The 11,297-nt window shown below is 30.4% G+C and overlaps 3 protein-coding genes across 4 annotated transcripts in view; all 3 read right to left on the reverse strand.

Moving 5' to 3' along the window:
• Positions 1-11,297, reverse strand: part of LOC119677864 (collectin-12-like) — a 321,969-nt gene that overhangs the window by 105,563 nt on the left and 205,109 nt on the right. The window lies entirely within an intron of this gene.
• LOC119668724 (trichohyalin-like) overlaps positions 1-11,297 on the reverse strand; it is a gene marked incomplete at its 3' end in the record, with an annotated part of 281,901 nt that overhangs the window by 29,409 nt on the left and 241,195 nt on the right.
• The window catches only part of LOC119677875 (putative uncharacterized protein DDB_G0277255), a 42,628-nt gene that overhangs the window by 16,838 nt on the left and 14,493 nt on the right, over positions 1-11,297 (reverse strand). The gene's annotated exons all lie outside the window — the stretch shown is intronic.

The following is an 11,297-nucleotide window of genomic DNA, read 5'->3' on the forward strand; positions in this document are numbered from 1 at the left end:
TTGAAGAAATAAAATTTACATTAAAATAAAAATTTATTAATAAGTAATATTAAATTTTTATTAAAAATTCTTCTATTTTCCATTAGAATGATATAATAAAATTTTATTTTAATACTTTTAATTATATTAAATAATTGATATTCGTATATAATTTGCACTCTAAAAATGTTGAATATATATATTTAAGCTGACCAGATGTCCCGCTTTTGGCGGGACAGTCCCGATTTTTTACAATTTGTTCCGCGTTCCGCAAATGTTTTCAAAAGTCCCGACTTTTAAAATTAAGTTAAATTTTCAGTCTATGTATATCGTAATAAGCAATTATATTATTAATTTTATTTTTGCAAACTAATTAAATGTTATTTTTAAGCTTAATTTATGTATACTATCAATTAACTTTTTAATCGTTTATTTAATAAATTGAAAATTTTATTAATTGGATTAATTCATTTTTAAGAAATTTAACAATATATATTAAATTATTAATTATTCAATATATTAAATAAATAATTTAAAATTTTTCAAATAATTGTTATTAAACATAATTATGATTACATGATTAATTAATATTTAATTATAATTTGTTATCAATTAAAATATATTTATTTATTATAACGTATTATATGATGAATAAATTAATTTACACAAACGGAAAAGTGTTTAGTATAATAATATATATAAGAGTATATTTTTAAGAAAATAATAACAATAAATTATAAAATATTGTTCCTAATATTTTCTAAACTCATTTTAAAAGTTGTGTATTTTGTAACATTGACAAATTAGCTCATAAAAAATATATAAATAATTTGGTCATTTAAATAATAACTTATATAAATATTTAATTGTTTAATTTTTTTATTTTTATGCTAATTGATCAAAATTGAACAATATAAAACTTTTAAGATTAGTTTTAAGAATATCGAAAATAGTAAAATATTTTATAATTATTAATTGAATTATTAACTAATATTTTATCTCAATTTTTATTAACAACTATATTTTTTATTTTTTAATTTGGAAACATTATATTCACAATATTTCCTAGTTCAGTAACTAGTAAAATATGGTTAACGAGCTATTATTTTAGTAGATTCACTACTATAAGACATGATTATTATTATTATATTTCATATACTAAACAATTATGTGAAATAATTATTATTAAAAATAATTATGTGACATTAGTTAATATTGAAATAAATAATAAATAATAAATATGTTACAGTTTCCAAAATTTTTAAAACTAATTTTTTCGAGTCGTAGGCCCTAGCAGCTAACAATCGTTTTTTCTGTTATGACCATGTGCGAGTTTGAGTAAATTGATTGAGGGAAATAGTAAATTATGTCGGTAAGGAAGCAAATGTTTGTACATACCATAATTTCGAGTAGGGTAAATTAGATAAAAATTAAGTATATTAGGTGTTACCATTTCGAAAATTTTATATGTTTAATAAATAAATTTGAAAACTTTTAAACAAAAATTATAAATAAGTGGAATTAATAAATAAATAAACATTTACATAAGTGCAGTGCAAAAAATCTCTAGGAAATTTTAATTTATTTTATCTCAATTTACTTGAACTCGTAGGCGGCCTATATTATTTTATATTTTGTAATTAATTATAATAAAATAAAAATAAAACTAATTTGAAAAGTTGTGTATTATATAAAATTGATATATTACACCGTACAAAAATATACGAATTTATTAGACATTACGTCACATCACTTTGACTTTTATCTTCATTGAATTCATTTTAACATATGTTTCATACAACGACTTTCAAACTGTTCTACAGCAAGATGTACAAGATTGTGTGGAAGAATTGCTGCTTCAGTCATACAATAGATATGCGTTCAGTCGAAATGTCAAATTAATAGCAGTCAGTATAAAATTCTTATTCGACAAAATGAAAAAAATTCCGATGGAAAGAAAAAAATGAAAAATAACGCAACAAACAGCAGTGAATGCAGTGTTCCAAAAACCTAACAAATTTGTTATATATATTGAGGCAATTTAATATATGCAAATAAAATAAATTGTGTGCGTAATATATATTTTTGTATAAAATATAAAAATTAGGTAAAGAGTGTGATTGATTGTGCAAAGGAAATGCAAGTGAGAAAGCAGCAAAGAAAAAGTGAAGTAGTGCAAGAAACGGTGGACGACGTCGGGTGCTGAGGTGTTACATATATATATGTATATATTTATAACAGAATTTATAATAAATAATAAAGCAATTAAAGCATCCCTCAAATTTTCTATAACAATAATGTGTTCGAAATTAATTCCAAAACAAACGAGTGCCAAGAAATCAGTCAAATCGGCAAACACTAGTGGTCAACAAAAAAGAGGTCACAGGAGCCCGAGGTAAATCTATCGGAATAACATATAACACGGTGCAAACGAATAAACGGAAATATAAAATAGATAAACAAGTACATAAAAGGTACGACGAATAAATAAAAAAGTGGCAACAAAACAGGAATTCGCATTTTTATTGTTAATACGTCGTTAAATAACAAAAAAAAAATAGAAAAAAATAATAGAAAACAAAAAATAAACGAAAAAAAGTTTTAATGATAAATATTATTAAAATATTGAAATTAACATTTTTAACATTTGTTAAAATTTTAAATTAAACTTGAGCAAATAAGAAATCATTTGAAGGGGGGAAAATCTGGTTTTATCAGTCGCCACAACAACTGCTGTTAGTTAGTTACCGCGTTCGCTACCAGCAGAAGCGCCAGCACCAGCACCAGCTTCACTCTTATTCATTTTAATATTGTACGGCATATACCCCACACCGCACGTTGTGGTGTTATTGTTGTTGTGTTTTGCGTTTCTGTATATTTCAATATAAGAAAAAAGCGCCCGCCAATTTGTTAGAGAAAAAAAAATAAATAAAACAAATAAAAATTTAACAAATTAATTTTCTACGCTGAAGTTAAGCGACACGAGTTAAAAAATTTTTTTGTAAGTAAAATTCATAACTATTATTTATAAAAAAAAAATCTAATATAAATAATTTTATTTTTTGTTTGGTGTCAGTAGGAATTAATAAAAACTAAAACTTCAGGATAAAACGTACGAAACGGATTTTATATTTACATCAATAAAAACGTAAACATTAGAATCTCTTTCAACCCTGCCGTAGGTCGTAGCTTTGCTGTCTGTCATTCATGTTCCTTTCGTGCGTAGCCGAAGTATGCATTCGTCGATGTGAAATATTCCTTATGTTGCCTACCGTCAAGTGGAGGAATGGAGTAAGCAGCAACACTGACAGCTTCAGTTTGTGTATATACAAAAGTGCATACATATACACATATGTTGCTCTCTAAACACACCATGTATATATGCTTATGTTTGTATGTTTGATATATCTATATCAACAAATGCCTATCCATGCTTAATGCCATATGTGCTGTTGAAAAATGAGAACTGGAGTTATAATCTTTTCTTAAAAGAAACATATTGCGTACAAATGATTATGGATATGAAATAGTTTCGAGAAATATGCTCTGAACAAATTTATTAAAATAATTTTCTTATCTTTCCCGTACAGTTGCAGTGTACACTGTACACATAAAAAACTTCTTCTATCTGCTTTGGCGCCAAGCTTACTCCTTTAGATATCACACAACATACAATATGTAAGTGTGTATATACATACATATTTACATTTCAGTGATAAAATTGAATCATGATTTCTTTTATTTATTTAACAATTTACTAATCATCGTTAGAAAAACAGTATTACTTTATTGAGTGATCGCGTCTACAGTCTGTAGCCATTTGCCTGTACAGAAGACCTTTCAGGAATCCTAACAGTCAGACCAAATGCGGGTCCCCTGTTCACTTTAGAACAGCTACTAATCTAATCATTCATTATTAAAGAACATGACTGCTACAATCCCTTTCATTACGAAAGACCACAGTTACCCAAAAAGTTAAAACCGGGTTCTTTGTTTAGGTTACAACAACTACTAATGCATATAAAAAACAGTATTACTTGCCTCTACAAACTGCCGTTTAGGGATCCTAACAGTCATCCAAAAAGCGGATCGCCTACTCAGTTTACAACAACTCCTAATATTAACCAATTATTATTAAAGAGCATGGCTGCTACTGTATCTTTCATTACGAAACACCATAGTCATTCAAAAAGCAGGTCATCTGTTTAGTTTTCAAAAACTATTGATCCATATATTATTATGTTGAAGCTATTTGAGCCAGTGCACTTAAGCACTTTTACTCTCTATTAACTCGGGGTATTTTCAAAACCCCTCTTTACGCCTTGACTGGATTAATTTTTATCACTTCATCAGACTGAACAATAATTGACCTCAGATCTGCATACCTACCCGAGGAGCCTGTAACCATTCTGAGATTCGATAACGCTGTGTTGGTAAGTCTGTCAGTTTTCGCAAATAATTTTAGGGCTCTATCCTTTATGTATTTTTTGATCGGATCAATCTTGTGATCCCTAAGGATGTCATTCGTGCTAATGTACCATGGTGCCTTGAAAAGTCTTCTCAGAGCCTTACTTTGTGTAATTTCTAACCGACGAATAGTAGTGTTTGAAGCTTTGCTGAACGCTACACATCCATATGGAAGTCACGGACGAATTATTTGATCATATATCAACTTCTTGTTCTTAGCATTGAGATTTTCATTTCTGAATAGCGGTTGGAGGTGATGAAGAATTTTGGCGCAGCTAATTCTTTTGAGTTGAACATGTTTAAGCCATGTAAATCGTTTGTCCAACGTGATGCCAAGATATTTAACGCTATCCTACCAGTTCATTACCATATCTCCCACTCTCACTCTTGACTGATTCTGTCTCCACTTACGCGTAACTGTAAGAGCCTTAGTTTTTTCATTACTGATTTTTATTTTCCATTTCTGGAAATACTCCAGAATGAGGTTTATATGCTCTTGAAGTGTGTTGGTTATGTTGAGAGCACATTTGTCTGAGTATAGCTTACACGTATCATCAGCATATAACGCCAGAGTCGAGGGACCTAAAATTGGATTATCAGATGCATAAATATTGTAGAGTGGGAGAAAATGACGATCCCTGATGAAGCCCTGGTTCTCCATGGACATGTCATTTCTAAAGCCAAATTGCTTATCAGGGAGTATATTGCGTGAAGTCACTACAGCATTTAATCTGCCAAGAATTACCTTTTCGGCTATCTTTCCTATAGTTGATAGCAGGCTTTGATCCATATATATTAATGAGCCACTTGCCCGTACAAACTGCCGCTCAGGGATCCTAACAGTTACCGAAAAACTGCGTTCTGTCCTTTACAATGACTTATACTATGCATTTTATTGTTAAGAAGCACAACTAGTTGCTACAGTCCATTTCATTAGAAAAGACCATAGTCATACAAAAAGGGGATCATCTAATAAAAGCATATAATTTTCAATCAGTGGTTTCTTTTTAACACCAAAAAATTTAAAAACCGATGCTTACTTTCATAAGCAATCGAGACTGCAGTCCAGAATCTTTAAGACCACGTGCACTGCAAAAAAGTTCCCAATAGGCATTCGCTTAATACCTTCTATCAAGAAGACGGGTGCCTTTCACTCACAGCAAAAACTGTCCTAATTGAGATCAGTCTATAGCCATACATTAAAGATTTACTTGTCACGTATAAATATATATTCAACTCTCAATGTGAGAACTAAATGCAGCTATGGGAGATCCATGATGTCGCTAATCTGTTTTCATGTCCAATCAATCTTTGGACCCATCACACTGAAGTGGCTAGGTTTCTTTGTCTTGGCCTAGCTTGACTTTAATTACAATTTCATCCATCTCTAATCTATTCTTATTTTGAAACAATCCCCTCTCCTCACCTCCCCTCGCACACAAAACCATCACCTACTTTCTACAACATTTACCACGTGATGCATAAGTGTTTTCCGGTGTTTTTAAAGTAAAAAAATTTTTCTTTATTCAAAATATTGGCCATCTACTAATACACATTTGGTCATTTTACAGATAATTTATGAATCCCATGGCAGAAAAAATGTTTGTCTTTTGCGACAAACCCCACTGACGCGAAGAGGTGATTCTCAAATGGCGTCAAGTCTGTGGAATACGGCGGGTACGAAAAGATGCCCTGTCCAACCAATTTCAATGTATCTTTCACTGGTTTTGCTGTGTGAGATGGCACATTGCGTTGTTTAACAAAGTCAATTTGCCATGTCTTCTGATCATTTGTCATATGATCAATGTGTGTTTTAAATTAAACATTTGTTAGCGACAGCGTTGTGCAACTTATATAATTACTCGTCTTCGCACTTTTCTGGTGTAACGTAACGCTCACTGTCTTTTACATGGAAATCACTTTCAAATTGTCGAAATCATGTCTCGCATGTTTTAATCGATGAAGTGTGTTCATCGTTTGTTTCTAGCAGCAAACGATGACTTTCAACTGCAAGTTTTCTTTTTTAGGCACAAAATTCGACATAATCACATGTCGACATGTCATCTCTCAAGTAGATCTCTGCGGTTTACAATAACGAAAGACCGAAACCAAACTGTCCGCTGTTAAGTTTACTACAACTAATAATACTAACCATTTCATTCTTAAGAACAACTAGCTGCTACAAACCATTTCATTAAGCACTGAGCAGTAAGTATGTATTACTAAAAATGAGCTAGAACCAGTTTCATTACATATTTCATTTTTACATCATTGCCCTTCTCAACTTAAATTCACTACATCCAAAAAATGTATATTTGCCCTACAGATTTACATTCAAATCACGCCATAGTGAAATGAACCCCTCCACGTTGTATAACCGACCTCTTTCTACGGATCATAAATGCATTTACTTCTACCGCAACGGAGATAATATCAATGACGTAAATGATCAACAATTTCTTTCCGCACTGTATAACGACGTATTACAGTCTTTAAGTTCAATAAAGGTGGTTTTACAGCAAAGTTCTTCACTGGTCTAATATGTAACACGTATCCCCCATTGAAACAAGAACTATATCTTTCTCCAATTGAAAACATGATATAGCCACGTCCTAAGTAGTTAGTTATAACGCATAAAAACGTCTATCGCTAGATAATATCCTATCTGCACTACTGGTTCACATGATATCGCCCATCAGTTTTCATGCTTAAAGGCACACATGAAGTTGAACCCTATCGTTCAAATTTCCTCACCCGTACTCCTATATTATATCACATCACTCTACTGATTTAAATTACATTACCAACAGAGTTTATACCTTTTTACAAACGTATCAAACCAACACTAATAATATTTTTACAGTCTTGTTCCATAACTCTATTTCTGGAGACAATAGATATATTCGGTCGCTCTAAGAGTAAGATTTGCTCTTTATGAAAATATAACATTTGTAGGATTGCAACAGTAATGCCAATATGTCACATAGTGACTTTAAGGAAGTGACTTGTTTTTTGCCACACTTCGGAACGGATGAATACACCTGATATATTCATAAACATAATTTAATAAAAAGATGTATAAGCATTTCATTTATTGCCGGTATATTGATAAAAGTACACACATATTCATATATTTAAATATTATATAGTTTTCTGAAATTGTAATCGCAAAGTTCTATCATTAACATTTTTTTTTTTCTTTTCCTTTTTGAATATTCATAAATCTCTTATAAATTTCCATATATTGACGTGTAATATATTATATATTAACTATTTCTAATGTGTAATAAAGTAAACCAAAACAAAAGCAACGAGTAAAATTAATGGAACGAAATAAATACCGGAGGCCATTCTCTCAAATAACAATAGCAGTTGCGATAACAATTACTTTTGTTCTATCATTCTGTCAATAATCATAGTAAGATGCAGTGCTGTGGTAGGTTTCCTAATGTCCTGAGAAAAAATTATTTGTATGTGATTAACAAAAAGAAAGGTTTATAATATCATATAATATCATAACCTTTAGTTAATATACCATATTTACCATATTCAAAAAGTTGCATATTATATTATATTTGGTACAGTTTTGGAACCTCTCTGTATTTATTACGTATTCCCATTTTTATTTCATAGTTTCTGTTAACATTTAACAGCGATCTATGTCTAATAAAGTTTTATATTTAAATTCTTCTGTCCTAGTATAACAGACCCAGCTTTTCTTCAATCACTTCTCTCTATCGCATTTGTTTTCTATCTGTATCTGTAGACTAAAACTTTTAAGCGCCCTTTCACTGCCATATCAAATGCAACTATCACCACTTCACTTTCCATCTTAGTGACGTGTTTACATACTGATAAGAAATCCATTTATTTATGGAATGTATGGCTTGAAAAAACATAATAAATTTTTAATTATTTTTCATTTTGAATTAGTCAGTTCATACATACCAACACATAATTTTAGACTCTATTCAAATAATAGTTTATTTTGAATCAAATACCAGCAAATTTTGAACTTTGATCGAATTACATTTCTTATGTCCCTAATGTATTTTTTGCACAGACCTACGTAGAATGTAATTATTATTATCCTTTTTTCTCTGTAATTCATCGTTGCCTAGTTTTGAACCATAGACTGTGGTTTCTAAAGCCTAGCAGAAGTTATATCCTGCTAGTGTTACATTCTAGATCTCACACCATTTAAAATCAAGACATTCTGATTGCTTTAAATTATAGTAGAGCCAGCTACTTTAAGTAACTTTTTCACTACATTATGTGCGGATATAGCTGACTTTTCAAAATATTGAGGTTTAAAGTTTATGCAATTCTTACATTGCTTACCCTAACAGAAATGCATCTATTGTCAACTGATACATATATACAGTCTTTACATTGATTATACAAACAATCGGTCTGAGTTTTTCCAAGTTAGAAACAATTTTCCATTAGTTAAAGCACCGTGTTAAGTGAAAAATAACAATAGTCAGATTATACCAATTCATTAAGCACTACATTCAGATCTGAAGTCAAACCAGTATAATATATGCGAAAACCTCAAATGAAAATCTGGTAAAATATATTTGAATAAAACTAAGAAAAATGATTGCCAAAATAAAAACCTACATAGATGATCTCACTGAATCGTTCTATATGAACGACGATCTGACAGACTTACTAACACCGCGTTATCAAATCTCAGAATGGTTACAGGCTCCTCGGGGAGGTATGCAGATCTGAGGTCAATTATTGCTTAATCTGATGAAGTGATAAACAATAATCCAGTCAAGGAAAAAGGGGATTTGAAGAAACCTCGCAGTCAATAGAGAGTAAAAGTGCTCAGGTGCACTGATTCAACTAGCCTCAATATAATAATAAATATCTTATCTCATAAATATAAGAATATTTTACAATTCTTCCTCTCAAATGACAATAACAGCTCGGCATCACTGCTACATACGAGACTTCTCCAGTTACAACAAGCACGGTTGGTGCTCCCTTAACTTAATCAATCCACCAAGGCCTCGAATTGCAGCTTTTGCTAAAGCATCGTCATCTATTCTTATGACACTATCAATATTTTACAATTTCTAAAAAATTTATTTTTGGATAAAACCGAATCTAATCCAAAACTATTTGTTTTTATATGTCAAATCCAAAAATTTTTCTGCTTACGGTTACCTTTATGTTGAACCCTCAATCAGTATCTAGGTTCAATTGCATTTCTAAGTAACTTGTTATGCTGAGTAAGCATGAGTTAAATAAAAGATATTCTAAACCGTTGTTTAATTTAATATTTAAGTTTGATCTCGAAATAAAAAACAAATAATTATTTCATATTATTTCCGGGTAACTTGCAATAATTAATTTCTCTTGTTTATCGTCATTTGAATAAAAATGATTGCTCTTATTTAAATGAAGAAGACAGATTTAAATCTGTTTTAGGATTCGAAATAAATAAATTAATGTTATTACTGTTAATGATAACATCAGGAAATTATCTTTTAAATAATTAAGTTAATTAATAAAACTAAATAAAAACAGTTGCTACTTTAAATTTGTTGTCAATTTTTAGTATCTAATTAATCAAAAAAATTTTCCTAAAGCGCAGATATTAATTAAAAACTGATTTATGATAATAAAAAATGGTAATTCGAAAATTTTTGTCATCAACACTTAATTTATAAATAAGATCTATTCATTCGTTAAATTTAAACAAAATGTTAAAAATTTTGTGTCAACTTATACCAACCATCATTCCATTTCTTTGTAAAGGATTTTTTTTTCTTTTGGTGAGCACGTGCAATACTTTAGTACCGTTAAACCGACCGCCGACGGAATGATAGTATACGGACTAAAACACTCCTCTTTGGAGAGACTTATATCCACCTGGAACCGCTTTTGCATTACTACGGAAAAGGTCTCTTTTATATTGGCGTTTAAAGTCATGCTCTTTTGATTTTTGATCTGTGTCCAGAGCTCCACTTTTTCACCGCATTTTTAGATATCTGGTCTATTTATTACACTAGTTTCTGCTTCTCCTTACTAGTTCTAATTTCTTTGCTTTGAGGACTTGAATCATATATGACTCTATCATTCACCAGTTCTCTTAGTTTGCTCTCATATTTTTCATATGTTCTTGGGATTTACTGGTCCAATCCGGACTATTATTTCTGTTTTAAGTGTGAGCCACCTATTACAGTAAAAGGTCTGCTTTGCATTATCACAGTCTCCGTCGTCTGTCCCATGCTGTAAAGTGGTAAGAATTTTCTTTTTAAAAACAATTTCTTTTAAGTTTTTAGAAATCATTAAAACTTGTAATTTGAACTAATGACGTAAATGTTTCGGTTACCAACCACCAGCTCGAATTTTTTCGATTATATAAAATTTTTTATCCGAAAGTCAATGGACGCTATTTTTGCTATATATGCACACAAATAATAAATATGTTTACGGAACAAATACATGTTTCGTATATAATTTTTTCCGTTGGTTTGACAAATTACACGACGACCGTAAGGACCTAGAAGATAACAATCGAGCAACGCCACCAAAAATCACTTATAATGAAGACAACATAAACATATTTATTCAAAACATTAGCTATATGTCTGCAAAACACATTAAAGGGGAAACAGAGTTACCAAAAAGCAGCATCTATCAAATTTCGATTGAAGATTTGAAATGTCCGACTTTGACGGAGTCCCAAAAGACATACTAAAAATATACCGAAGAGTTGAAGAATGTCCATAAAACTGGTGTTAAAAAGTTGTTTTTTTTTTCTACAATGTGTATCTTGCGTAAAAATATAGCAAATCAATAAAAAAAGTTGATTTCGACAGTGCAGATCAAAA

The sequence above is a fragment of the Teleopsis dalmanni genome, chromosome 1 (assembly GCF_002237135.1).
Source record: "Teleopsis dalmanni isolate 2A chromosome 1, ASM223713v2, whole genome shotgun sequence".
Taxonomy (NCBI): domain Eukaryota; kingdom Metazoa; phylum Arthropoda; class Insecta; order Diptera; family Diopsidae; genus Teleopsis; species Teleopsis dalmanni.